The following is a 24728-nucleotide window of genomic DNA, read 5'->3' on the forward strand; positions in this document are numbered from 1 at the left end:
ACATGGGGCATCGAAGATGGCTCGAATAGGACGACCCGTGGAGAAACCATGGATATCTATTCAATGGTCACGCTGAGCATCGAGGACCTCCACGTAAGCGGAGTGGTGCCGAAATCGATGAGCTGTTGAAAAACTGGAAGGAGTGCCCCGCGCCGGGAAAGACGACGAGAAAGGCGCCGGAGCCGCTGCTGAAGGTATGGAAGACGAGGTCTGTGTTCTGGGACTTGGAGTACTGGCACAAACTCGATACACCTCATTGCCTTGATCAAATGCATATCTGTAAGAATGTCCTTGAGAGCTTGCTCGCAACACTAATGAACATGCCGGATAAGACCAAGGATGGGCCGAAAGCAAGAAAAGACTTGCAAGATTTGACACGGATAAGAAAAGGTTCAGCGGGATGAAGTCCCATGACTGTCATGTGATGATGATGCAGATACTACCCGTTGCCCTTAGAGGGATAATGGACAAGCACGTTCGTGACACGCTTATTGGTCTCTGCAACTTTTTCAACGTCATCTCTCGAAAGTTGATTAGTGTGAAGCAGCTCCGAAGGCTACAGGAAGAGATCGTTGTGATACTGAATGAGCTTGAGATGTACTTCCCGCCCGCGTTCTTTGACGTGATGGGGCATCTGTGTGTCCATATTGTGGATGACATAATAGACATGGGGCCGTCATTCCTGCACAACATGATGCCGTTTGAGAGGATGAATGGGATCATCAAAGGATTCGTTCGTAACATGTCCCGTCCGGATGGAAGCATCGTCCAGGGCTATGTGACACAAGGGTGCATCTCTTTCGGTGAGAATTTTCTATATGGCGCAGACCAGCCGCCTGGTGTTAGTGTTTGTTTGCCTGTTAACAAGCATGATGGGAGGCTCGAAGGAGAAGGTCACTGCAACGGTCGCAGGGAACTGCACGTGGCATACTCAGATCGACGCAGTGACTTTGACAGAGCAAACTTGGTAGTGCTACAACACCTAGACGAGGTAGATCCTTTCGTGGCACTGCACAAAGAAATTATCGCAAAGAAGTATCGTGACTGGGGGGTATGCAGGACGGACGCCGAAGTTACTAGAGAGCACAACTCCACTTTCCTGCATTGGTTCAAAGAGCATATTATTGCTAATCCCCCGCAGGAGGGCTCTAAGGACGGACTGCTCATATACGCCTTAGCACATGGCCCCTCACCCAACCTCGTAACCTATCAGGCATATGATATCAACGGATACACGTTCAACACGAAGGCCAAAGATATGGACAATGATGATCAGAACTCAGGGGTGACGATGGAATGCATGACCGGCAGCGACAACGGCGCAACTGAACGATTTTATGGAAGGGTCGAGGAGATCTGGGAGCTTGACTACTCTGGACTGCATAACACGACGATGTTCCGTGTCATATGGGCTAAGAATGTCGAAAGAGAAAACCGGATTTTCACTACCATGACTATACCCGACGCCAAGAGCGCTACCATGAACGCTATCACCAAAAATGAGCCATGGGTACACACTAAGCACATGACACAATGCTTCTTCATAACCGACCCATGCAATCCCAGTCATGTTGTCGTGAGGAGAGGCAAAAGTAACGTCATTGGAATGGATGGAGTCGCCAACGAGGAAGACTATGATCAGTACGGCAACCCAATGAGGGAAGATGACGGTGATGATGAAGTATACGTCAAAAGAAGAATCAATACTACATTACCTAAGAAAAACGTACTCCGTGGAAAAGGCAAAGTCACAATGAGGGGCTCAATTATTCTTCGACGAACAAGAAGGGAAAGAAGCTGACTCAGAAACGAAAACGTCAGCGCTGAGGAACCGTATGTTATCGATCAAATGATGTAATATATATATATACATGTTCCTATTTTGTATACACACTTAGCCATTATGGGTCCAATGATGTAATATATATGTTCCTATTTTGTATACATATTTAACCGTCAAATGATGCAATATATATCGCCTTCCCTTCATTCACTGCTCTCGGGAAATAAAAGTGGGAGAAAATAAAGGAAAAGAAAAAGGAAAACTGGCAGTAGCGATTTCCTTATAAAACAGCTACAGTCAAGATAGCAGTAGCGATTTCCTGATAAAACCGCTACAGCTAGTGAAGGTAGTAGCAGCGCGTTTTATCTAAACCGCTACAGCTAGTGAAGGTAGTAGCAGCGCGTTTTGTCTAAACGCGCTACTGCTATGTCCACTTAACCCAAAATTCTCACTCTGCCTGCTTCATCCTGCCTCTTTCCCCCTCAAATCCCCACTCTCTCTTCCCCCGTCGCACCGCCGCACCCCGGCGCTCGCTCCCGACCCCGGCCGGTGCTCGCCCCCGACCCGGCCCCGGCGCTCGCCCCCGACCCGGCCCCGACGCTCGCCCCCGACCCGGCCCTCGCCCCCGACCCCGGCGCTCACCCCCGACCCAGCGCTTGCCCCCGACCCGTCAGCCCTCGCCTCCCTCCTCTGCTTCCTCCCCTCCCAACCTCGGCCGTCGTCGGGCCTGCCTCCTCTCCCCTGCACCCTCTGTAAACCCCCCCTCTCTCTCTGCTAGCTAGGGTTCTTCGGTCAATTTACTTAGGTTTTAGTTAGGGCAGTAGGTTAATTAGGTTATCTATTTAGTTATGAATTTAGCAATTGTCCAAATCAACATCCCTTGTTAACGCAAATTTAGGTAGGCTAAATTTATATGCAAATTTGAACTGGACATGTGATATGTGGATATGTCATGTTTTGGACATGTCATGTTTGGAATTTGAACATGTCATTTGGACATGTTATGTTTTGGTTCAATTTTGGTAAATGATCCGAGTGGCCTATGTTACGCCGGAATGTTGATTCATTTCCGTTCCGGTGAATTTCAGGCGCTCGATATGTCCATTTTTTAGGAAAGGTCATGCCGAAATTTGCCGTGAATAAAGGCATGATTTGTGCTACATAGTTGGCATATCGAGTGCTGGCACATAGATTTATTTTTATGTCATTTCTCATTTATTCATACTTTTAGAAATAAACAAGGACACTTAATCATAGGAAACATGTCGAACAACAAAGAAACTGGGCCTTCTGACCAAGATGCAGATGAGATGGATTATGAGGGTGAACAAGAGTACCTCGACTATTTGACTGCCAAGCAAGGTTTGCAGGTCGGCCTCGATGATGGTACTGATGCCGACATTGACACCGACGGCGCCAGCACCGATGGCGGCGCTGAGACCGGCAGGGAAGGTACCGGTGGGGAAGATACCGGCAGGGAAGGTACCAACGCCGATGCCGCTACCGAAAATAGGAAGCATAAGAAGCAGAGGGTACGAAAACCTAACAAACTAGGGATTGGACGACTTGTGATCACAAAGATGGCACCTGGCAAGTTTGAGCCACTAGAGCTGGAAGAACCTCGCAAGTGCTATGGGAACCAAGTAGGATGCATCCTACGGGAATGCGCGAGCATCAACGACGATGACTTAAGGAGTAAAGAACATTTGACGCAGTTGCTGATTCAAGTTCCCCGACCGGGATGATAACATAGAACAACCGTGGGATGATCCGAAGATGAAAAAGATTAACAATCACGCCATGGGCATGTTTAGCAATGATTTGGCCTCCTGGAAAGGGAGGGTGAAACGAGCTATTGAGGCTGAGGAACCCCTGTCCAAGATTTGGCCTCTCAACCGGGCCTTGAACGAACTTAAGGGACTCCCTTTGGGCCAGCGGCCGCAATATGGTCGTGTGCACGGCGCTGGAGACGGCGCCACATGGAAGGTGTTTTACAACGAGGGCCCAGAGGCCAAGAAGTAGAAAAAGAAGTTTAGTCAGGCGGACATCGACGCGAAGGTGAAGCTTGCGGTCGAGAAAAAAGCAGCTGAGAACGCGGAAAAAACAGCCGAGGAGAAAAATGAGTTGCTACAGCAGGCAGTCAATGCAGCTGTAACTGCCTGCAGAAATGATTTCGCTACTAACTTGGTTCCAGCTATCATCAACTGGACGAAGGAAAATCCAGACAAGACGGTACATGATTTCCCGATGCCCAGTTTCGTCGGGAGAAACTCCATGAACAACAACAACACCGCACCATCACTTGCTCACGCAACCGGGCCTCCTCTCGTGGTCGCTCCCGCTCATAGCAGCCCGTCCTCAGTCTCTGGCGTGCTAGGTGGGCCTTCGTCTTTGGCTGAGCTCGACGCCATCACGGTAATTACATGTCGCACCAACATATATATATATATATAGAATATTCCATTTTCGTTGCCTTTTAGAGGTTTTACGCCACAGACATATGTGTTTGTAGGGCGAAGAAACCCCGTGCACCATACTCTACTTGATAAAAGGCCAGAAGGTCGACGTGATGATATTGAGCCCCTTGAAACCCACGTTCCACAACCAGCCGATCCCCGTTGGGCACTTCAGGGTTAGCTTGTCCAGTGTGAAATCGGGGCACGAGGTGTTGCCTCCTCCAGTACAACATGTGGGAGAGGACGACGAGACCCCGTCGCGGATTGGAAGCTGCAAGGGTTGGGTGCTGCTATGGCCGAAGAATCTTATTCGTCTGGAGCCGGCCGAGAGCACACCAATAACCACACATCAACAAGCATGTGCGGAGACCACCACCCCGCCTACGCAATTACCAACTCCTGTAGTGCCGAGTGAGAGCAGCAGACGACGTGATGAAGGGGGTGCAATAGTACTGGCTGATGTAATCGGTCCTGTAGAACAGAGAATGGATGATGAGACGGAGGTCGGCCCTATGGGTTTCCTCAATACAAATGCGTATGACTATGACATAGATATGATGAGTCAACCATATGACGAATCGAGCTATCAGCATGCTAATGAGGATATGGATGATATGCGCCCGGGCAGGAAGGTCGTTGGAAGGATTGCAAAAAGTCTCTCTTCATGAATTCCTCACAGGACACGCCTGAACATGTCGCCTCAACATAGGCTCAACTAGCCGGGGGTCGTACAGTGCTTAGCCCGGGAACCCAGGGGCAGGGGTTAAGGAAGGGTCTGGAAGGTGTGCCCAAGAAAAAGGAGAGGAAGAGATCGGGGAAGATAACTGCCTCCAAACAAGCCAGAGCACAAAGCAGCCAGACGATGCATTCTAAAGAGCGTGTACCCGTGAAAGGTGCGGCCATGTTCCATCTCACGGGCGAGCCGATGCTACCGCGGAAACCGCTGGAGGCACTATCAGGGGATCTCAGGAGACTGCACGACCATGTGCTATCGACTGAGAAAAGCCTACTAGCCTCAAAGGATCCAGGATATCCGACATACGCGGCTCGTGTGCATGAGGGGAAGTGCTACGTCGAGACACGGCCCGCGGAGGTGTTCTTCCTGCGGTTTGACCATATCTTTGAGATGTTTTTGACAAGGCGGCTCGATTTTACAATCGTCCACCTTTTTGCACTACATATGAGCTCTGTCATGAAGAGTGAAGAAGTCTCGCAAATCTGTGTGGCGGATCCGTACTACATGCACGAGTCTTTCTTGAGTCTCGGCGACTTTGAGCGTGAAACTGCTAGGGAGTACCTCCAAAACTTCATGGTACAGAATAAGGACCGGGAAATTGTCCTCGTGCCTTATCATCCAAAGTAAGTCAGTTCCAGACAACCCTTTCATACATTTCAATCATTCCTTCTCTCTCATATGGGGAATAATTTGAGGTGTCTTTTCCCCGCAGCAACGGGCGCACCGTCCTTATCGTTCTTTACCCGCAAGTCTCCCACGCCGTGTATTTTGACCCTTCCAGAGACTACACCCACATAATGAATATTCTAGATGATGCTCTCCAAGACTTCAGCATTAGAGGTGGCCACATGCAGATCAGGAAACAAAGGAACAAGAAGATGGGTTTTGCGCTTAAAACTAACTTCTCCTGCATCCATGTCCCAAAACCAAGCAAGAAGGATGGATTTACATAGCCCATCTCATGATTCAGTTCAACACGGATCACCAAAAGCTTCGCATGAGAAGCAGAAATGATGATCATATCCACATGTAGCTAGAATCTCATGGAGAAGCGGATTATAAACTTAGAGATGACTTCTTTCGCATCCAAAGCGACATTGCGACGATCATCATGAAAGAAGTCGTCGATGAGAAGGGGATGTTCCACCATGGCCCTATATCGCGAGCTGACGTTCGAACTCGCATAGGCATGCAACGTCTAGACCTCATGCTGTTCAAGAGGCTAGGGTCCATCCTCGATGATATGGAAGGATGGAACTTCTAGTGATTTATGACGCCGATGATGATGATATGTGTCGGTTGAACTTGTATACTTTTTGCAGCGATGAAACTTTGTGATGTCCATGGTCCCTGCCGAACTTGCGTAACGCTACTTTGTTAGCTTGCGTACGATGACCTGCGTACCTCTAGTTAATTAATTTGCGTACTGTATGTTGCATCTAGTTGCTAACCCTTTATTTTTCGGTGTTGCTCTAGTATATTTTGTTGCATATATATGATTGTACATCCTCTTCGTGAACATGCATCTCTAACAGGTACCTAGTTTCTTGATGGCGAGGTGGAAGTGCTATGTCGTGTACAAAGGGAAGGTTCCGGGGGTGTACAACGAGTGGCATGAGTGTCAGGCGCAAGTGAATGGGTTCTCAGGCGCCAGCCATAAAGGCTTCAAAAGCAGACAAGAAGGAGAAGCTAGTTACTTGAGGTTCACGCTAGCGCGAGAGAGGACTCGTAACCGCCACCTCATGTACTGCATAGTTCCACTCTCACTCATAGTGATAGCTCTTCTGGCGTATACCTTTGTTTAGATGGATGGCGTTGTGGTTGCAAGTATTCGAGACTTTCATGTATCGCTATTTTCGAGATGATGACAAGATACCACTTTATGTTGGATGATGATTATGATGAGACTATTTGTATGTATATGCTATGATTACATTTGTGGTCTCACAAGCATTTGTATGTGTATCATGATGACATTTATATGTGCTAAAGATTCTTCTATAAAGCCTGTTCAATACAAAACAAATATGCCGAAAAAACAAAAAACTACTAAAATTAGCAGTAGCGAGTGGAGAAAAGTTAGCAGCAGCGCGGTAGTAGCAGTAGCGCGCACTTGAGAAGCGCGCTATAGCTATTAGCAGTAGCAAGCTTCCATTAAGCGCGCTGCTGCTACACTTGTGTAGCAGTAGCGCTGGTGAGCACGCGCTACTGCTACATGTTAGCTGTAGCGCCTTATTAGTAGCGCCGGTCCCCGCGCTACTGATACACCTAAGACCCGCGCTGCTGCTAGCCTTTTCCCTAGTAGTGCGAGTGCATTTCACCAAATTGTCTAGCACACGGGAACGAAGGAGAAGCTACTCCCACAACAACAGTTGGGATTCTTCGTCCTCTCATATATGGTGGAGACTCTCCCTCACTGATTCCTCTTTGACATTTGCGACCGTTGGTGATGGTCATTCTTCTCTTCCTTCCCGTGCATTACCAAAAGGTCTATCATGAGAAACGAAGAGGAAGAATGTCCCCCACTACAACAGTCGGCTCTTCTCTCATATATGTTGGAGTCCCGACAGACTTAAAGTCAACCCGAAATGTCGTTTCATTATCCTTCTAGAAAATCTGGGCCACTCGATCGGTATTTCCTACATAATTTAGCACAAGTCATGCCAAGGTTCACAGAAAAATCGAGCATGACCTGTGCTAAAAAAGGACATGTAGAGCGCCTGAAATTTACCGGAACGGAAATTAATCAATACTTCGGCAATACATAGGCCACTCGGAGGTGTTTGATGTCTACTACACAACCTTCTTCTTATAGACGTTGTTGGGCCTCCAAGTGTAGAGGTTTGTAGGACAGTAGCAAATTTCCCTCAAGTGGATGACCTAAGGTTTATCAATCCGTGGGAGGCGTAGGATGAAGACGGTCTCTCTCAAGCAACCCTGAAACCAAATAACAAAGAGTCTCTTGTGTCCCCAACACACCCAATAAAATGGTAAACTGTATAGGTACACTAGTTCGGCGAAGAGATGATGATACTGTTGGGGATCGTTGCAGAAATTTAAAATTTTCTACGCATCACCAAGATCAATCTATGGAGAAACTAGCAACGAGAGAGAGAGAGAGAGAGGAGTGCATCTTCATACCCTTGAAGATCGCAACACGGAAGCGTTATAAGAACGTGGATGAGGGAGTCGTACTCGTGGCGATTCAGATCGCGATAGATTCCGATCCAAGCGCCGAACAACGGCGCCTCCGCGTTCAACACACGTGCAGCCCGGTGACGTCTCCCACGCCTTGATCCATCAAGGAGAGAGGGAGAGGTTGGGGAAGACTCCGTCCAGCAGCAGCAGGACGACGTGGTGGTGTTGGAGCAGCGTGGTACTCCGGCAGGGCTTCGCCAAGCATCGCGGGAGGAGGAGGTGTTGGGGAGGGGGAGGGCTGCGCCTTGGATGTGGTGCGGCTGCCCTCCCACCTCCCCTATATTTATCGGGGCAAGGAAGAGGGGGGCCGGCCCCCTCCAGATGGATCTAGAGGGGGGGGGGGGGGGGCAAGGGGGGGGGGCTTGCCCCCCAAGCCAAGGGGGGCGCCCCCCTTTAGGGTTCCCCCAAACCCTAGGCGCATGGGCCCTAGGGGGTTTGGCGCCCAGCCCATCTAGGGGCTGGTTCCCCTTACATATCCAGCCCATAGGGCCCTCTGGGGCAGGTGGACCCTCCCCGTGGACCCCCGGAACCCTTTCGGTGGTCCCGGTACAATACCGATAAACCCCCGAACACTTCCGGCGACCGAATAATGACTTCCCATATATAAATCTTTGTCTCCAGACCATTCCGGAACTCCTCGTTACGTCCGGGATCTCATCCGGGACTCCGAACAACATTCGGTAACCACGTACAAACTTTCCCTATAACCCTAGCGTCAGCCAACCTTAAGTGTGTAGACCCTACGGGTTCGGGAATCATGCAGACATGACCGAGACATCTCTCCAGCCAATAACCAACAACGGTATCTGGATACCCATGTTGGATCCCACATGTTCCACGATGATCTCATCGGATGAACCGCGATGTCGAGGATTCAATCAATCCCGTATACAATTCCCTTTGTCAATCGGTATAGCACTTGCCCGAGATACGATCGTCGGTATACCGATACCTTGTTCAATCTCGTTATGGCAAGTCTCTTTACTCGTTCCGTAACACATCATCCCGTGACCAACCCCTTAGTCACATTGAGCTCATTACGATGATTTCTTACCGAGTGGGCCCAGAGATCCCTCTCCGTCATACGGAGTGACAAATCCCAGTCTCGATTCGTGCCAACCCAACAGATACTTTCGGAGATACCCGTAGTGCACATTTATAGTCACCCATTTACGTTGTGACGTTTGGAACACCCAAAGCATTCCTACAGTATCCGGGAGTTACACAATCTCATGGTCTAAGGAAAAGATACTTGACATTTGAAAAGCTTTAGCAGACGAACTACATGATCTTGTGCTATGCTTAGGATTGGGTCTTGTCCATCACATCATTCTCCTAATGATGTGATCCCGTTATCAATGACATCCAATGTCTATGGTCAGGAAACCGTAACCATCTATTGATCAACGAGCTAGTCAACTAGAGGCTCACTAGGGACATGTTGTGGTCTATGTATTCACACATGTTTTACGATTTCCGGATAACACAATTATAGCATGAACAATAGACAATTATCATGAACAAGGAAATATAATAATAACCATTTTATTATTGCCTCTAGGGCATATTTCCAATAGTCTCCCACTTGCACTAAAGTCAATAACCTAGTTACATTGTGATGAATCGAACACCCATAGAGTTCTGGTGTTGATCATGTTTTGCGCGTGGAAGAGGTTTAGTCAACGGATCTGCGACATTCAGGTCCGTATGCACTTTACAAATCTCTATGTCTCCATCTTGAACATTTTCATGAATGGAGTTGAAGCGACGCTTGATATGCGTAGTCTTCTTGTGAAACCTGGGCTCCTTGGCCAGGGCAATAGCTCCAGTGTTGTCACAGAAGAGAGCCATCGGGCCCGACGCATTGGGAATAACTCCTAGGTCGGTAATGAACTCCTTCATCCAGATTGCTTCATGTGCTGCCTCTGAGGCTGCCATGTACTCCTCTTCACACATAGATCCCGCCACGACTCTTAGCTTGCAACTGCACCAGCTGACTGCCCCACCATTTAAAATATACACGTATCCGGTTTGTGACTTGGAGTCAACCAGATCTGTGTCGAAGCTAGCATCGACGTAACCCTTTATGATGAGCTATTCGTCACCCCCATAAACGAGAAACATATCCTTTGTCCTTTTCAGGTACTTTAGGATATTCTTGACCGCTGTCCAGTGTTCCATGCCGGGATTACTTTGGTACCTTCCTACCAAAATTACGGCAAGGTTTACATCAGGTCTGGTACACAGCATGACATACATAATAGACCCTATGGCCGAGGCATAGGGGATGCCACTCATCTTTTCTCTATCTTCTGCCGTGGTCGGGCATTGAGCTGTGCTCAATCTCTCACCTTGCAATACAGGCAAGAACCCCTTCTTGGACTGATCCATATTGAACTTCTTCAATATCTTGTCAAGGTACGTGCTTTGTGAAAGACCAATGAGGCGTCTCGATCTATCTCTATAGATCTTGATGCCTAATATGTAAGCAGCTTCTCCAAGGCCCTTCACTGAAAAACACTTATTCAAGTAGGCCTTTATGCTTTCCAAGAGTTCCATATCATTTCCCATCAATAGCATGTCATCCACATATAATATGAGAAATGCTACAGAGCTCCCACTCACTTTCTTGTAAACACAGGCTTCTCCATAAATCTGCGTAAACCCAAATGCTTTGATCATCTCATCAAAACGAATGTTCCAACTCCGAGATGCTTGCACCAGCCCATAGATCGAGCGTTGGAGCTTGCATACCTTGTCAGCGTTCTTAGGATCGACAAAACCTTCCGGCTGCATCATATACAATTCTTCCTTAAGGAAACCATTAAGGAATGCCGTTTTGACATCAATTTGCCATATCTCATAATCATAGTATGCGGCAATTGCTAACACCATTCGGACAGACTTCAACTTCGCTATGGGTGAGAAGGTCTCATCGTAGTCAATGGATCTGCTACATTCAGGTCCGTATGTACTTTACAAATATCTATGTCTCCATCTTGAACATTTTCACGAATGGAGTTGAAGCGACGCTTGATGTGCCTTGTCTTCTTGTGAAACCTGGGCTCCTTGGCAAGTGCAATAGCTCCAGTGTTGTCACAGAAGAGTTTGATTGGCTCCGACGCATTGGGTATGACTCCTGGGTCGGTGATGAACTCCTTCACCCAAATTGCTTCATGCGCTGCCTCCGAGGCTGCCATGTACTCCGCTTCACATGTAGATCCCGCCACGACGCTCTGCTTGCAACTGCACCAGCTTACTGCCCCACCATTCAAAATATACACGTATCCGGTTTGTGACTTAGAGTCATCCAGATCTGTGTCGAAGCTAGCGTCGACTTAACCCTTTATGACGAGCTCTTCGTCATCTCCATAAACGAGAAACATTTCCTTAGTCCTTTTCAGGTACTTCAGGATATTCTTGACCGCTGTCCAGTGTTCCTTGCCGGGATTACTTTGGTACCTTCCTACCAAACTTACGGCAAGGTTTACATCAGGTCTGGTACACAGCATGGCATACATAATAGAACCTATGGCTGAGGCATAGGGGATGACACTCATCTCTTCTATTTCTTCTGCCGTGGTCGGACATTGAGCTGAGCTCAATTTCACACCTTGCAACACAGGCAAGAACCCCTTCTTAGACTGATCCATATTGAACTTCTTCAATATCTTATCAAGGTATGTGCTTTGTGAAAGACCTATGAGGTGTCTTGATCTATCTCTGTAGATCTTGATGCCTAATATATAAGCAGCTTCTCCAAGGTCCTTCATTGAAAAACTCTTATTCAAGTAGGCCTTTATGCTGTCCAAGAGCTCTATATCATTTCCCATCAAAAGTATGTCATCTACATATAATATGAGAAATGCTACAGAGCTCCCACTCACTTTCTTGTAAACGCAGGCTTCTCCATAAGTCTGCATAAACCCAAACGCTTTGATCATCTCATCAAAGTGAATGTTCCAACTCCGAGATGCTTGCACCAGCCCATAAATCGAGCGTTGGAGCTTGCACACCTTGTCAGCATTCTTAGGATCGACAAAACCTTCCGGCTGCATCATATACAATTCTTCCTTAAGGAAACCATTAAGGAATGCCGTTTTGACGTCCATTTGCCATATCTCATAATCATAGAATTCGGCAATTGCTAACATGATTCAGACGGACTTCAGCTTCGCTACGGGTGAGAAAGCCTCATCGTAGTCAACCCCTTGAACTTGTCGATAACCCTTAGCGACAAGCTGAGCTTTATAGATGGTCACATTACCATCCACGTCTGTCTTCTTCTTAAAGACCCATTTATTTTCTATGGCTCGCCGATCATCGGGCAAGTCAGTTAAAGTCCATACTTTGTTTTCATACATGGATCCTATCTCGGATTTCATGGCTTCAAGCCATTTGTCGGAATCCGGGCCCGCCATCGCTTCTTCATAGTTCGAAGGTTCACCATTGTCTAACAACATGATTTCTAGGATAGGGTTGCCGTACCACTCTGGTGCGGAACGTGTCCTTGTGGACCTACAAAGTTCAGTAGCAACTTGATCTGAAGTTTCATGATCATCATCATTAACTTCCTCTCTAGTCGGTGCAGGCACGACAGAAACATTTTCTTGAGCTGCGCTACTCTCCGGTTCAAGAGGCAATACTTCATCAAGTTCTACTTTCCTCCCACTTACTTCTTTCGAGAGAAACTCTTTCTCTAGAAAGGATCCATTCTTGGCAACAAAGATCTTGCCTTCGGATCTGAGGTAGAAGGTATACCCAATAGTTTCCTTAGGGTATCCTATGAAGACGCATTTTTCCGATTTGGGTTCGAGCTCTTCAGGTTGAAGTTTCTTGACATAAGCATCGCATCCACAAACTTTCAGAAACGACAGCTTAGGTTTCTTCCCAAACCACAATTCATACGGTGTCGTCTCAACGGATTTCGACGGAGCCCTATTTAAAGTGAATGCGGCAGTCTCTATAGCATCACCCCAAAATGATAGCGGTAGATCGGTAAGAGACATCATAGATCGCACCATATCCAATAGAGTGCGATTACGACGTTCGGACACACCATTACGCTGAGGTGTTCTAGGCGGCGTAAGTTGTGAAACAATTCCACATTTCCTTAAGTGCGTGCCAAATTCGTGACTCAAATATGCCCCTCCATGATCTGATCGTAAGAACTTTATTTTCTTGTCACGTTGATTCTCAACCTCACTCTGAAATTCCTTAAACTTTTCAAAGGTCTCAGACTTGTGTTTCATCAAGTAGACATACCCATATCTACTTAAGTCATCAGTGATGGTGAGGACATAACGATAGCCTCCGCGAGCCTCAATGCTCATTGGACTGCACACATCAGTATGTATGATTTCCAATAAGTTGGTCGCTCGCTCCATTGTTCCAGAGAACGGAGTCTTGGTCATTTTGCCCATGCGGCATGGTCCGCACGTGTCAAATGATTCATAATCAAGAGACTCCAAAAGTCCATCTGCATGGAGTTTCTTCATGCGTTTGACACCAATGTGACCAAGGCAGCAGTGCCACAAGTATGTGGGACTATCATTATCAATCTTGCACTTCTTGGTATTCACACTATGAACATGTGTAACATCACGTTCGAGATTAAACAAGAATAAACCATTGACCAGCGGGGCATGACCATAAAACATATCTCTCATATAAATGGAACAACCATTATTCCCGGATTTAAATGAGTATCCATCTCGCATTAAATGAGATCCAGAAACAATGTTCATGCTCAAATCTGGTACTAAATAACAATTATTGAGGTTTAAAACTAATCCTGTAGGTAAATGTAGAGGCAGGGTGCCGACGGCGATCACATCGACCTTGGAACCATTCCCGACGCGCATCGTCACCTCGTCCTTCGCCAGTCTCCGCTTATTCCGCAGCTCCTGTTTTGAGTTACAAATATGAGCAACCACACCGGTATCAAATACCCAGGAGCTACTACGAGCGCTGGTTAGGTACACATCAATAACATGTATATCACATATACCTTTGGCATTGCCGGCCTTCTTATCCGCAAGTACTTGGGGCTGTTCCGCTTCCAGTGACCGTTTCCCTTGCAATAAAAGCACCAGGCTTGGGTCCATTCTTTGACTTCTTCCCGGCAGCTTGCTTACCGAGCGCGGCAACTCCCTTGCCGTCCTTCTTGGAGTTCTTTTTACCCTTGCCTTTCTTGAACTTAGTGGTTTTATTCACCATCAACACTTGATGTTTCTTTTTGATCTCCACCTCCGCTGATTTCAGCATTGAATATACCTCAGGAATGGTCTTTTCCATCACCTGCATATTGAAGTTCATCACAAAGCTCTTGTAGCTAGGTGGGAGCGACTGAAGGATTCTGTCAACGACCGCATCATCCGGGAGATTAACTCCCAGCTGAGACAAGCGGTTGTGCAACCCAGACATTTTGAGTATGTGCTCACTGACGGAACTATTCTCCTCTATCTTACAACTGTAGAACTTGTCGGAGACTTCATATCTCTCGACCCGGGCATGAGCTTGGAAAACCATTTTCATCTCTTGGAACATCTCATATGCTCCGTGCTGCTCAAAATGCTTTTGGAGCCCCGGTTCTAAGCTGTAAAGCATGCCGCACTGAACCAAGGAGTAATCATCACTACGCGATTGCCAGGCGTTCATAACGTCTTGAGTTGCTGGGAAAACAGGTGCTTCACCTAGCGGTGCATCAAGGACATATGCTTTCTTGGCAGCTATGAGGATAATCCTCAGGTTACGGACCCAGTCCGTGTAGTTGCTACCATCGTCTTTCAGCTTGGTTTTCTCTAGGAATGCGTTGAAGTTGAGGGCAACATTAGCATGGGCCATTTGATCTACAAGACATATTGCAAAGTTTTAGACTATGTTCATGATAATAAAGTTCATCTAATCAAATTATTTAATGAACTCCCACTCAGATAGACATCCCTCTAGTCATCTAAGTGATACATGATCCGAGTGAACTAGGCCGTGTCCGATCATCACGTGAGACGGACTAGTCATCATCGGTGAACATCTTCATGTTGATCGTATCTTCTATACGATTCATGTTTGACCTTTCGGTCTTCCGTGTTCCGAGGCCATGTCTGTACATGCTAGGCTCGTCAAGTCAACCTAAGTGTATTGCGTGTGTAAATCTGGCTTACACCCGTTGTATGCGAACGTTAGAACCTATCACACTCGATCATCACATGGTGCTTTGGAACAACGGACCTTAGCAACGATGCACAGTTAGGGGGAACACAATTCTTGATATTTTAATGAGGGATCATCTTATTTATGCTACCGTCGTTCTAAGAAAATAAGATGTAAAAACATGATAAACATCACATGCAATCAAATAGTGACATGATATGGCCAATATCACTTTGCTCCTTTTGATCTCCATCTTCGGGGCGCCATGATCATCATCGTCACTAGCATGACACCATGATCTCCATCATCATGATCTCCATCATCATGTCTTCATGAAGTTGTCTCATCAACTATTACTTCTACTACTATGGCTAACAGTTAGCGATAAAGTAAAGTAATTACATGACATTTATGTTGACATCCAGGTCATAAATAAATTAAGACAACTCCTATGGCTCCTGCCGGTTGTCATACTCATCGACATGCAAGTCGTGATTCCTATTACAAGAACATGATCAATCTCATACATCACATATATCATTCATCACATCCTTTTGGCCATATCACATCACATGGCATATGCTGCAAGAACAAGTTAGACGTCCTCTAATTGTTGTTGCAAGTTTTTACGTGGCTGCTATAGGTTTCTAGCAAGAACGTTTCTTACCTACGCCAAAAACCATAACGTGATATGCCAATTTATATTTACCCTTCATAAGGACCCTTTTCATCGAATCCGATCCAACTAAAGTGGGAGAGACAAACACCCATTGAGGGAGTCCTGGATTAGGGGGTCTCCAGACAGCCGGACTATATCCTTTGGCCGGACTATTGGACTATGAAGATACAAGATTAAAGACTTCGTCTCGTGTCCGGATGGGACTCTACTTGGCGTGGAAGGCAAGCTAGGCAATACGGATATGTATATCTCCTCCTTTGTAACCGACCTTGTGTAACCCTAGCCCCCTCCGGTGTCTATATAAACCGGAGGGTTTTAGTCCATAGGACAACATACAATCATACCATAGGCTAGCTTCTAGGGTTTAGCCTCTTCGATCTCGTGGTAGATCAACTCTTGTAATAATCATATCATCAGGAATAAATCAAGCAGGACGTAGGGTTTTACCTCCATCAAGAGGGCCCGAACCTGGGTAAAACATCGTCTCCCCTGCCTCCTGTTACGATCCGCCTTAGACACACAGTTCGGGACCCCCTACCCGAGATCCGCCGGTTTTGACACCGACATTGGTGCTTTCATTGAGAGTTCCTCTGTGTCGTCGCCGTTAGGCTTGATGGCTCATACGATCATCGATAGCGATGTAGTCCAGGGTGAGACTTTTCTCCCCAGACAGATCTTTGTGTTCGGCGGTTTCGCACTGCGGGCCAACTCGCTTGACCATTTGGAGCAGATCTAAAGTGACGCCCCTGGCCACCAGGTCAGGTTTGGAAGCTTAAACTACACGGCCGATATCCGCGGAGACTTGATCTTCGACGGATTCGAGCCCCTGCCTTGTGCGCCGCGCGGTCACGATGAGTACGATTTAGCTCTACCATCGGACCGTATTCAGGAGATCGCACCGGCAGCCGCTCTGAGCCTCAATTCGGAGCCAGTTGCGCCATCCATGGACGGGTGGATGGACCCCGTCACGGAGGCCGTATCCTCAGGGGCGATCGAGCCGAATATCGACCTTACCCTTCACGAGAGCCGTGTTGCCAAACTGCCGAATCCGATTGGGCGCCGATCATGGAGTTTACCTCTGCGGATATTTTTTAGCACTCGCCCTTTGGCGACATACTGAACTCATTAAGGTCTCTCTCCTTGTCAGGAGAGGCCTGGCCGAACTACGTCCGGCAGGATTGGGATGCGGATGACGAAGAAATTCGCCGCCCACCCACCACCCACTTAGTAGCCACTGTCGATGACTTAACCGACATGCTCGACTTTGACTCCGAAGACATTGACGGCATGGATGACGATGCGGGAGACGAAGAGGAACCACTGCCCACAGGGCACTGGACAGCCACCTCATCATACAATATATACATGGTGGATACACCCAAAGAAGGCAATGTCGACGAGACAACGGAGGATGACCCCTCCAAAAAGCAACCCAAGCGCTGGCGTCAGCGGCGCCGCTCTAAGTCCTGCCAAGGCAAAAGCGGTGATACCGGCACCGGAGATAATAGCACTCCGGACAGTGCCGAAGACAACAACAATCCCCTCTAGCAAGATTTAGAGCAGGAGGATGAAGGAGCCAGCCCGCCTGGGAGAACGGAAGATGGTGAAGCAGAGGATGATAATTACATGCCTCCCTCCGAAGACGAGGCAAGCCTCGACGAGGACGAATTTGTCGTGCCAGAGGATCCTGTCGAACAAGAGCGCTTCAAGCGCCGGCTTATAGCCATGGCAAATAGCCTCAAGAAAAAGCAACAGCAGCTTCAAGCTGATCAAGATTTGCTAGCTGACAGATGGACTGAAGTCCTGGCGGCTGAGGAATATAAACTCGAATGCCCCTCCAAGAGTTACCCAAAGTGCAGGTTGCTACCCCGACTGGAGGAGGAAGCACCAAAACCTACATCCCTGGCGTATGATGCGGCTGATCGGCCACCTCGTGGCCGCGACAGAGAGACCTTCCAGCCAAAAGCTCAGCCCGCACCTCGACGCCATTCAAATAAAAAGGCATGGGGAAATACGCCAGACCTGCGAGACGTATTGGAGGACAAAGCAAACCATGCAAGATCGATCTACGGATCACGAGGGCGCGCTATTGTGCGAGACGATAATCGTCACGCCGGATACAGTAAAAGTAAGTCCGGCCGGGCCGAACACAGCGGGCAAGACTCATTCGAGCTGCGTCACGACATAGCCCAGTACAGAGGCGCCGCACACCCCCTATGCTTCACAGACGAAGTAATGGATCATCAAATCCCAGAGGGTTTCAAACCCGTAAATATCGAATCATACGACGACACAACAGATCCTGCGGTATGGATCGAGGATTTCCTCCTGCACATGCACATGGCCCGCGGTGATGACCTACACGCCATCAAATACCTCCCACTAAAACTCAAAGGACCAGCTCAGCATTGGCTCAACAGCTTGCCAGCAGAGTCCATTGGCTGTTGGGAAGATCTAGAAGCTGCATTCCTCGACAACTTTCAGGGCACTTATGTGCGACCACCAGATGCCGACGACTTGAGCCACATAATTCAGCAGCCAGAGGAATCGGCTAGGCAATTCTGGACACGGTTCCTAACAAAGAAAAATCAAATCGTCGACTGTCCGGATGCAGAGGCCCTAGCAGCTTTCAAGCACAACATCCGCGACAAGTGGCTAGCCCGGCACCTTGGTCAGGAAAAGCCGAAATCTATAGCAGCCCTCACGACACTCATGGCCCACTTTTGTGCGGGAGAAGATAGCTGGCTGGCTCGCAGTAATAACATATCAAAGAACCATGGTACTTCAGATACCAAGGACGGCAATGGCAGGTCACGTCGCAACAAACATAAGCGCCGCATTAACAGCGACAATACCGAGGATACGACAGTCAATGCCGGATTCAAAGGCTCTAAACCCGGTCAGCGGAAAACACCATTCAAAAGAAGCACTCCGGGCCCGTCCAGTTTGGACCTTATACTCGATCGCTCGTGTCAAATACACGGCACCCCCGACAAGCCAGCCAACCATACCAACAGGGATTGTTGGGTGTTCAAGCAGGCCGACAAGTTAAGTGCCTAAAACAAAGATAAGGGGTCACATAGCGATGACAAGGAGGAGCCCCGGCAGCCGAACACCGGAGGACAGAAGAGGTTCCCCCCACAAGTGCGGATGGTGAACATGATATACGCAACCCACATCCCCAAGAGGGAGCGGAAGCGTGCGCTCAGGGACGTATATGCGTTGGAGCCAGTCGCCCCAAAGTTCAACCCATGGTCCTCCTGTCCGATCACCTTCGATCGCAGGGACCACCCCACTAGTATCCGTCATGGCGGATTCGCCGCACTGGTCCTAGACCCAATCATTGAAGGATTTCACCTCACTCGAGTCCTTATGGATGGCGGCAGCAGCCTGAACCTGCTTTATCAGGACACAGTGCACAAAATGGGTATAGACCCCTCAAGGATCAAACCCACTAAAACGACCTTTAAAGGCGTCATACCAGGTGTAGGGGCCCATTGCACAGGCTCAGTAACACTGGAAGTGGTCTTCGGATCTCCAGATAACTTCCGAAGCGAAGAGTTAATCTTTGACATAGTCCCGTTCCGCAGTGGCTACCATGCACTGCTCGGACGAACCGCATTTGCAAGATTCAACGCGGTACCACATTATGCATATCTCAAGCTCAAGATGCCAGGACCTCGGGGGGTCATCACAGTCAATGGAAACACAGAGCTCTCTCTCCGCACGGAGGAGCACACTGCGGCCCTCGCAGCAGAAGCGCAAAGCAGCCTCTTAAGGCAATCCACTAGTTCGGCGATTAAGGACCCGGACACCTTCAAGCGCGCCCGGAGTAATCAGCAACAGGACCGCCTGGCACGTTCTGAGCTCGCATAGCAATGCGGCCCCCACCCCGGTCCCAGCCAAACGGCAAAATCCGTGCCACGCGTACATAATTACGCATTAAAAATACCATGGGCACAGGCGGGGAGGGGGGCACGACTGCGGCACGCTCCAAGTCGCGGCTTAAACCGCACTAGGGGCTTCCCGCTTTGTTATTTCTCTCTTTCAGGACTTTAATCTCTGGAAACCCTGTCCGGCAGCATAATTGCCGAACACATGATGCAGCAACCAAGGAGGCAGAAAGCTACGTCACACCATGGAACTCCCAGGTGGATTACGATAACGAGTGAAATATTTTCTTTAATACTATTCCTCAGCTTGCCCTTGGAAGGGACATGTCAAACAATCCTACTTTTTGCTTATCGCACTACTTGTATCATTCTGCTTTAACGCACCTTTTTGAATAAACAATGCATAACATTAAGACTATTATTGCATTCCTCCTATTTATATATATATTCATTTACGACATCTAGCACCCGTACACACTACTAGGGAAAAGGCTAGCAGCAGCGCAGGTTTTAGGTGTATCAGTAGCGCGGTGACCCGCGCTACTAATAAGGCGCTACAGTTAACACGTAGCAGTAGCGCGTGCTCACCAGCGCTACTGCTACACAAGTGTAGCAGCAGCGCACTTAATGGAAGCTCGCTACTGATAATAGCTATAGCGCACTTCTCTTGTGCGCGCTACTGCTACTACCGCGCTGCTGCTAACCGTTCTCCACTCGCTACTGCTAATTTTAGTAGTTTTTTGTTTTTTTCAGCATATTTGTTTTGTATTTGAACAGGCTTTATAGAAGAATCTTTAGCACATACAAATGTCATCATGATACACATACAAATGCCCGCGAGACCACAAATGTAATCATAGCATATACATACAAATAGTCTCATCATAATCATCATCCAACACAAAGTGGTATCTTGTCATCATCTCGAAAATAGCGATACATGCAAGTCTCGAATACTTGCAACTACAACATCATCCATCTAAACAAAGGTATACGCGAGAAGAGCTATCACTATGAGTGAGAGCGGAACTATGCAGTACATGAGGTGGCGGTTACGAGTCCTCTCTCGTGCTAGCGTGAACCTCAAGTAACTAGCTTCTCCTTCTTGTCTGCTTTTGAAGCCTTTATGGCTGGCGCCCGAGAACCCATTCACTTGCGCCTGACACTCATGCCACTCGTTGTACACCCCCAGAACCTTCCCTTTGTACACGACATAGCACTTCCATCTCGCCATCAAGAAACTAGGTACCTGTTAGAGATGCATGTTCATGAAGAGGATGCACAATCATATATATGCAACAAAATATAGTAGAGCAACACCGAAAAAGAAAGGGTTAACAACTAGATGCAACATACAGTATGCAAATTAATTAACTAGAGGTACGCAGGTCATCGTACGCAAACTAACAAAGTAGCGTTACGCAAGTTCGGCAGGGAGCATGGACATCACAAAGTTTCATCGCTACAAAAAGTATACAAGTTCAACCGACACATATCATCATCATTGGCATCATAAATCACTAGAAGTTCCATCCTTCCATATCATCGAGGATGGACCCTAGCTTCTTGAACGGCGTGAGGTCTAGACGTTGCATGCCTATGCGAGTTTGGACGTCAGCTCGCGATATAGGGCCGTGGTGGAACATCCCCTTCTCATCGACGACTTCTTTCATGATGATCGTCGCAATGTCGCTTTGGATGCGAAAGAAGTCATATCTAAGTTTATAATCCACTTCCCCCTGAGATTCTTGCCACTTGCGTCAGTACCATCATCGAGGCCGACCTGCAAACCTTGCTTAGCAGTCAAATAGTCGAGGTACTCTTGTTAACCCTCATAATCCATCTCAGCTGCATCTTGGTCAGAAGGCTCAGTTTCTTCGTTGTTCGACATGTTTCCTATGATTAAGTGTCCTCGTTTATTTCTAAAATTATGAATAAATGAGAAATGACATAAAAAAGAAATCTATGTGCCAGCACTCAATATGCCAACTATGTAGCACAAATCATGCCTTTATTCACGGCAAATTTCGGCATGACCTTTGCTAAAAAATGGACATATCGAGCGCCTGAAATTCACCGGAACGGAAATGAATCAACATTCCGGCGTAACATAGGCCACTCGGATCATTTACCAAAATTGAACCAAAACATCACATGTCCAAATGACATGTTCAAATTCCAAACATGACATGTCCAAAACATGACATATCCACATATCGCATGTCCAGTTCAAATTTGCATATAAATTTAGCCTACCTAAATTTGCGTTAACAAGGGATGTTGATTTGGACAATTGCTAAATTCATAACTAAATAGATAACCTAATTAACCTACTGCCCTAACTAAAACCTAAGTAAATTAACCGAAGAACCCTAGCTAGCAGAGAGGGGGGGGGGGGTTACAGAGGGTGCAGGGGCGAGGAGGCGGGCCCGACGATGGCCGAGGTTGGGAGGGGAGGAAGCAGAGGAGGGAGGCGAGGGCCGACGGGTTGGGGGCGAGCGCCGGCTCGGGGCCTAGCGCCGGGGTCGGGGGCGAGCGACGGGGTCGGGGGCGAGGGCCGGGTCGGGGGCGAGTGCCGGGGCACGGCGGTGCGACGGGGGAGAGAGTGGGGATTTGGGGGAAAAGAGGCGGGATGAAGTAGGGAGAGTGAGAATTTTGGGTTAAGTGGACGTAGCAGTAGCGCGTTTAGACAAAACACGCTGCTACTACCTTCACTAGCTGTAGCGCGTGTAGACAAAACACGCTGCTACTACCTTCACTAGCTGTAGCGGTTTAGATAAAATGCGCTGCTACTACCTTCACTAGCTGTAGCGGTTTTATAAGGAAATCGTTACTGCTAGCTTGACTGTAGCTGTTTTATAAGGAAATCACTACTGCTAGCTTGACTGTAGCTGTTTCTCCCACTTTTATTTCCCGAGAGCAATGAACGAAGGGAAGGCGATATATATTGCATCATTTGATGGTTAAATATGTATACAAAGTAGGAACATATATATTACATCATTGGACCGATAACATACAAAATAGGAACATATATTCCTCAGCGCTGACGTTTTCATTTTTGAGTCAGCTTCTTTCCCTTCTTGTTCGTCGAAGAATAATTGAGTCCCTCATTGTGACTTTGCCTTTTCCATGGAGTACGATTTTTCTTAGGTAATGTAGTATTGATTCTTCTTTTGACGTATACTTCATCATCATCGTCATCTTCCCTCATTGGGTTGCTGTACTGATCATAGTCTTCCTCGTTGGTGACTCCATCCATTCCAATGATGTTCCTTTTGCCTCTCCTCACGACAACATGACTGGGATTGCATGGGTCGGTTATGAAGAAGCATTGTGTCACGTGCTTAGCGTGTACCCATGGCTCGTTTTTGGCAATAGCATTCACGATAGCGCTCTTGGCGTCGGGTATGTCATGGTAGTGAAAATCCGGTTTTCTCTTTCGACATTCTTAGCCCATCTGACACGGAACATCGTTGTGTTGTGCAGTCCAGAGTAGTCAAGCTCCCAGATCTCCTCGACCCTTCCATAAAATCGTTCAGTTGCGCCATTGTCGCTGCCGGTCATGCATTCCATCGTCACCCCTGAGTTCTGATCATCACTGTCCATATCTTTGGCCTCCGTGTAGAACATGTATCCGTTGATATCATATGCCTGATAGGTTACGAGGTTGGGCGAGGGGCCATGTGCTAAGGCGTATATGAGCAATCCGTCCTTAGAGCCCTCCTCCGGGGGATTAGCAATAATATGCTCTTTGAACCAATGCAGGAAAGTGGAGTTGTGCTCTCTAGTAACTTCGGCGTCCGTCCTGCATACCCCCCGGTCACGATACTTCTTTGCGATAATTTCTTTGTGCAGTGCCATGAAAGGATCTACCTCTTCTAGGTGTTATAGCACTACCAAGTTTGCTCTGTCAAAGTCGCTGTGTCGATCTGAGTATGCCACGTGCAGTTCCCTGCGACCATTGTAGTGACCTTCTCCTTCGAGCCTCCCATCGTGCTTGTTAACGGGCAAACCAACACTAAGACCAGGAGGCTGGTCTGTGCCATATAGAAAATTCTCACAGAAAGAGATGCACTCTTTTGTCACATAGCCCTAGACGATGCTTCTATCTGGACGGGACATGTTACGAACGAATCCTTTGATGATCCCATTCATTCTCTCAAACAGCATCATGTTGTGCAGGAATGACGGCCCTAGTCTATTATCTCACCCACAATATGGACACACAGATGCACCATCACGTCAAAGAACGCGGGCGACAAGTACATCTCAAGCTCATTCAGTATCACAACGATCTCTTCCTGTAGCCTTCGGAGCTGCTTCACACTGATCGACTTTCGAGAGATGACGTCGAAAAAGTTGCAGAGACCAATAAGCGTGTCTCGAGATCGAGCACACGGTGGAGATGATGATGTAGGGAGATCAAAAGTGCACAAAGCTCTTCTTGAAAAAGATAGATCTAGTTAGGGGGCAAATAGGTCACTTAACTAAATACTACATCTACCTAGCTACCTAATTTGGGAGGAGACAACTTCAACTAGTGGAGGGGGAAGGAAAAAGAGAAAGGATATCCATTAATCGAGGTGGTGTAGTTAGGTAGGAGTAATGAAGAGAGAGAAAGGTAGGTATAAGAGGGAGAGTAATGGGGGAGAAGTATTGAGGAAGAAGAAGAGTGAGAGTGGGAGAGGTAGGGGAAAGGGAGAGGAGGGGGAGGGGGAGGGTGGGTGGGGAAAAGGTGGTGGGTGCGGGTTAGCAGTAGCGTGGGACGTAAACCACGCTGCTGCTAAGAAAGTAGCAGCAGCGCGCTTTAGGTACAAGCGCTACTGCT

The sequence above is a fragment of the Triticum urartu genome, chromosome 6 (genome assembly GCF_003073215.2).
Source record: "Triticum urartu cultivar G1812 chromosome 6, Tu2.1, whole genome shotgun sequence".
NCBI lineage: Eukaryota > Viridiplantae > Streptophyta > Magnoliopsida > Poales > Poaceae > Triticum > Triticum urartu.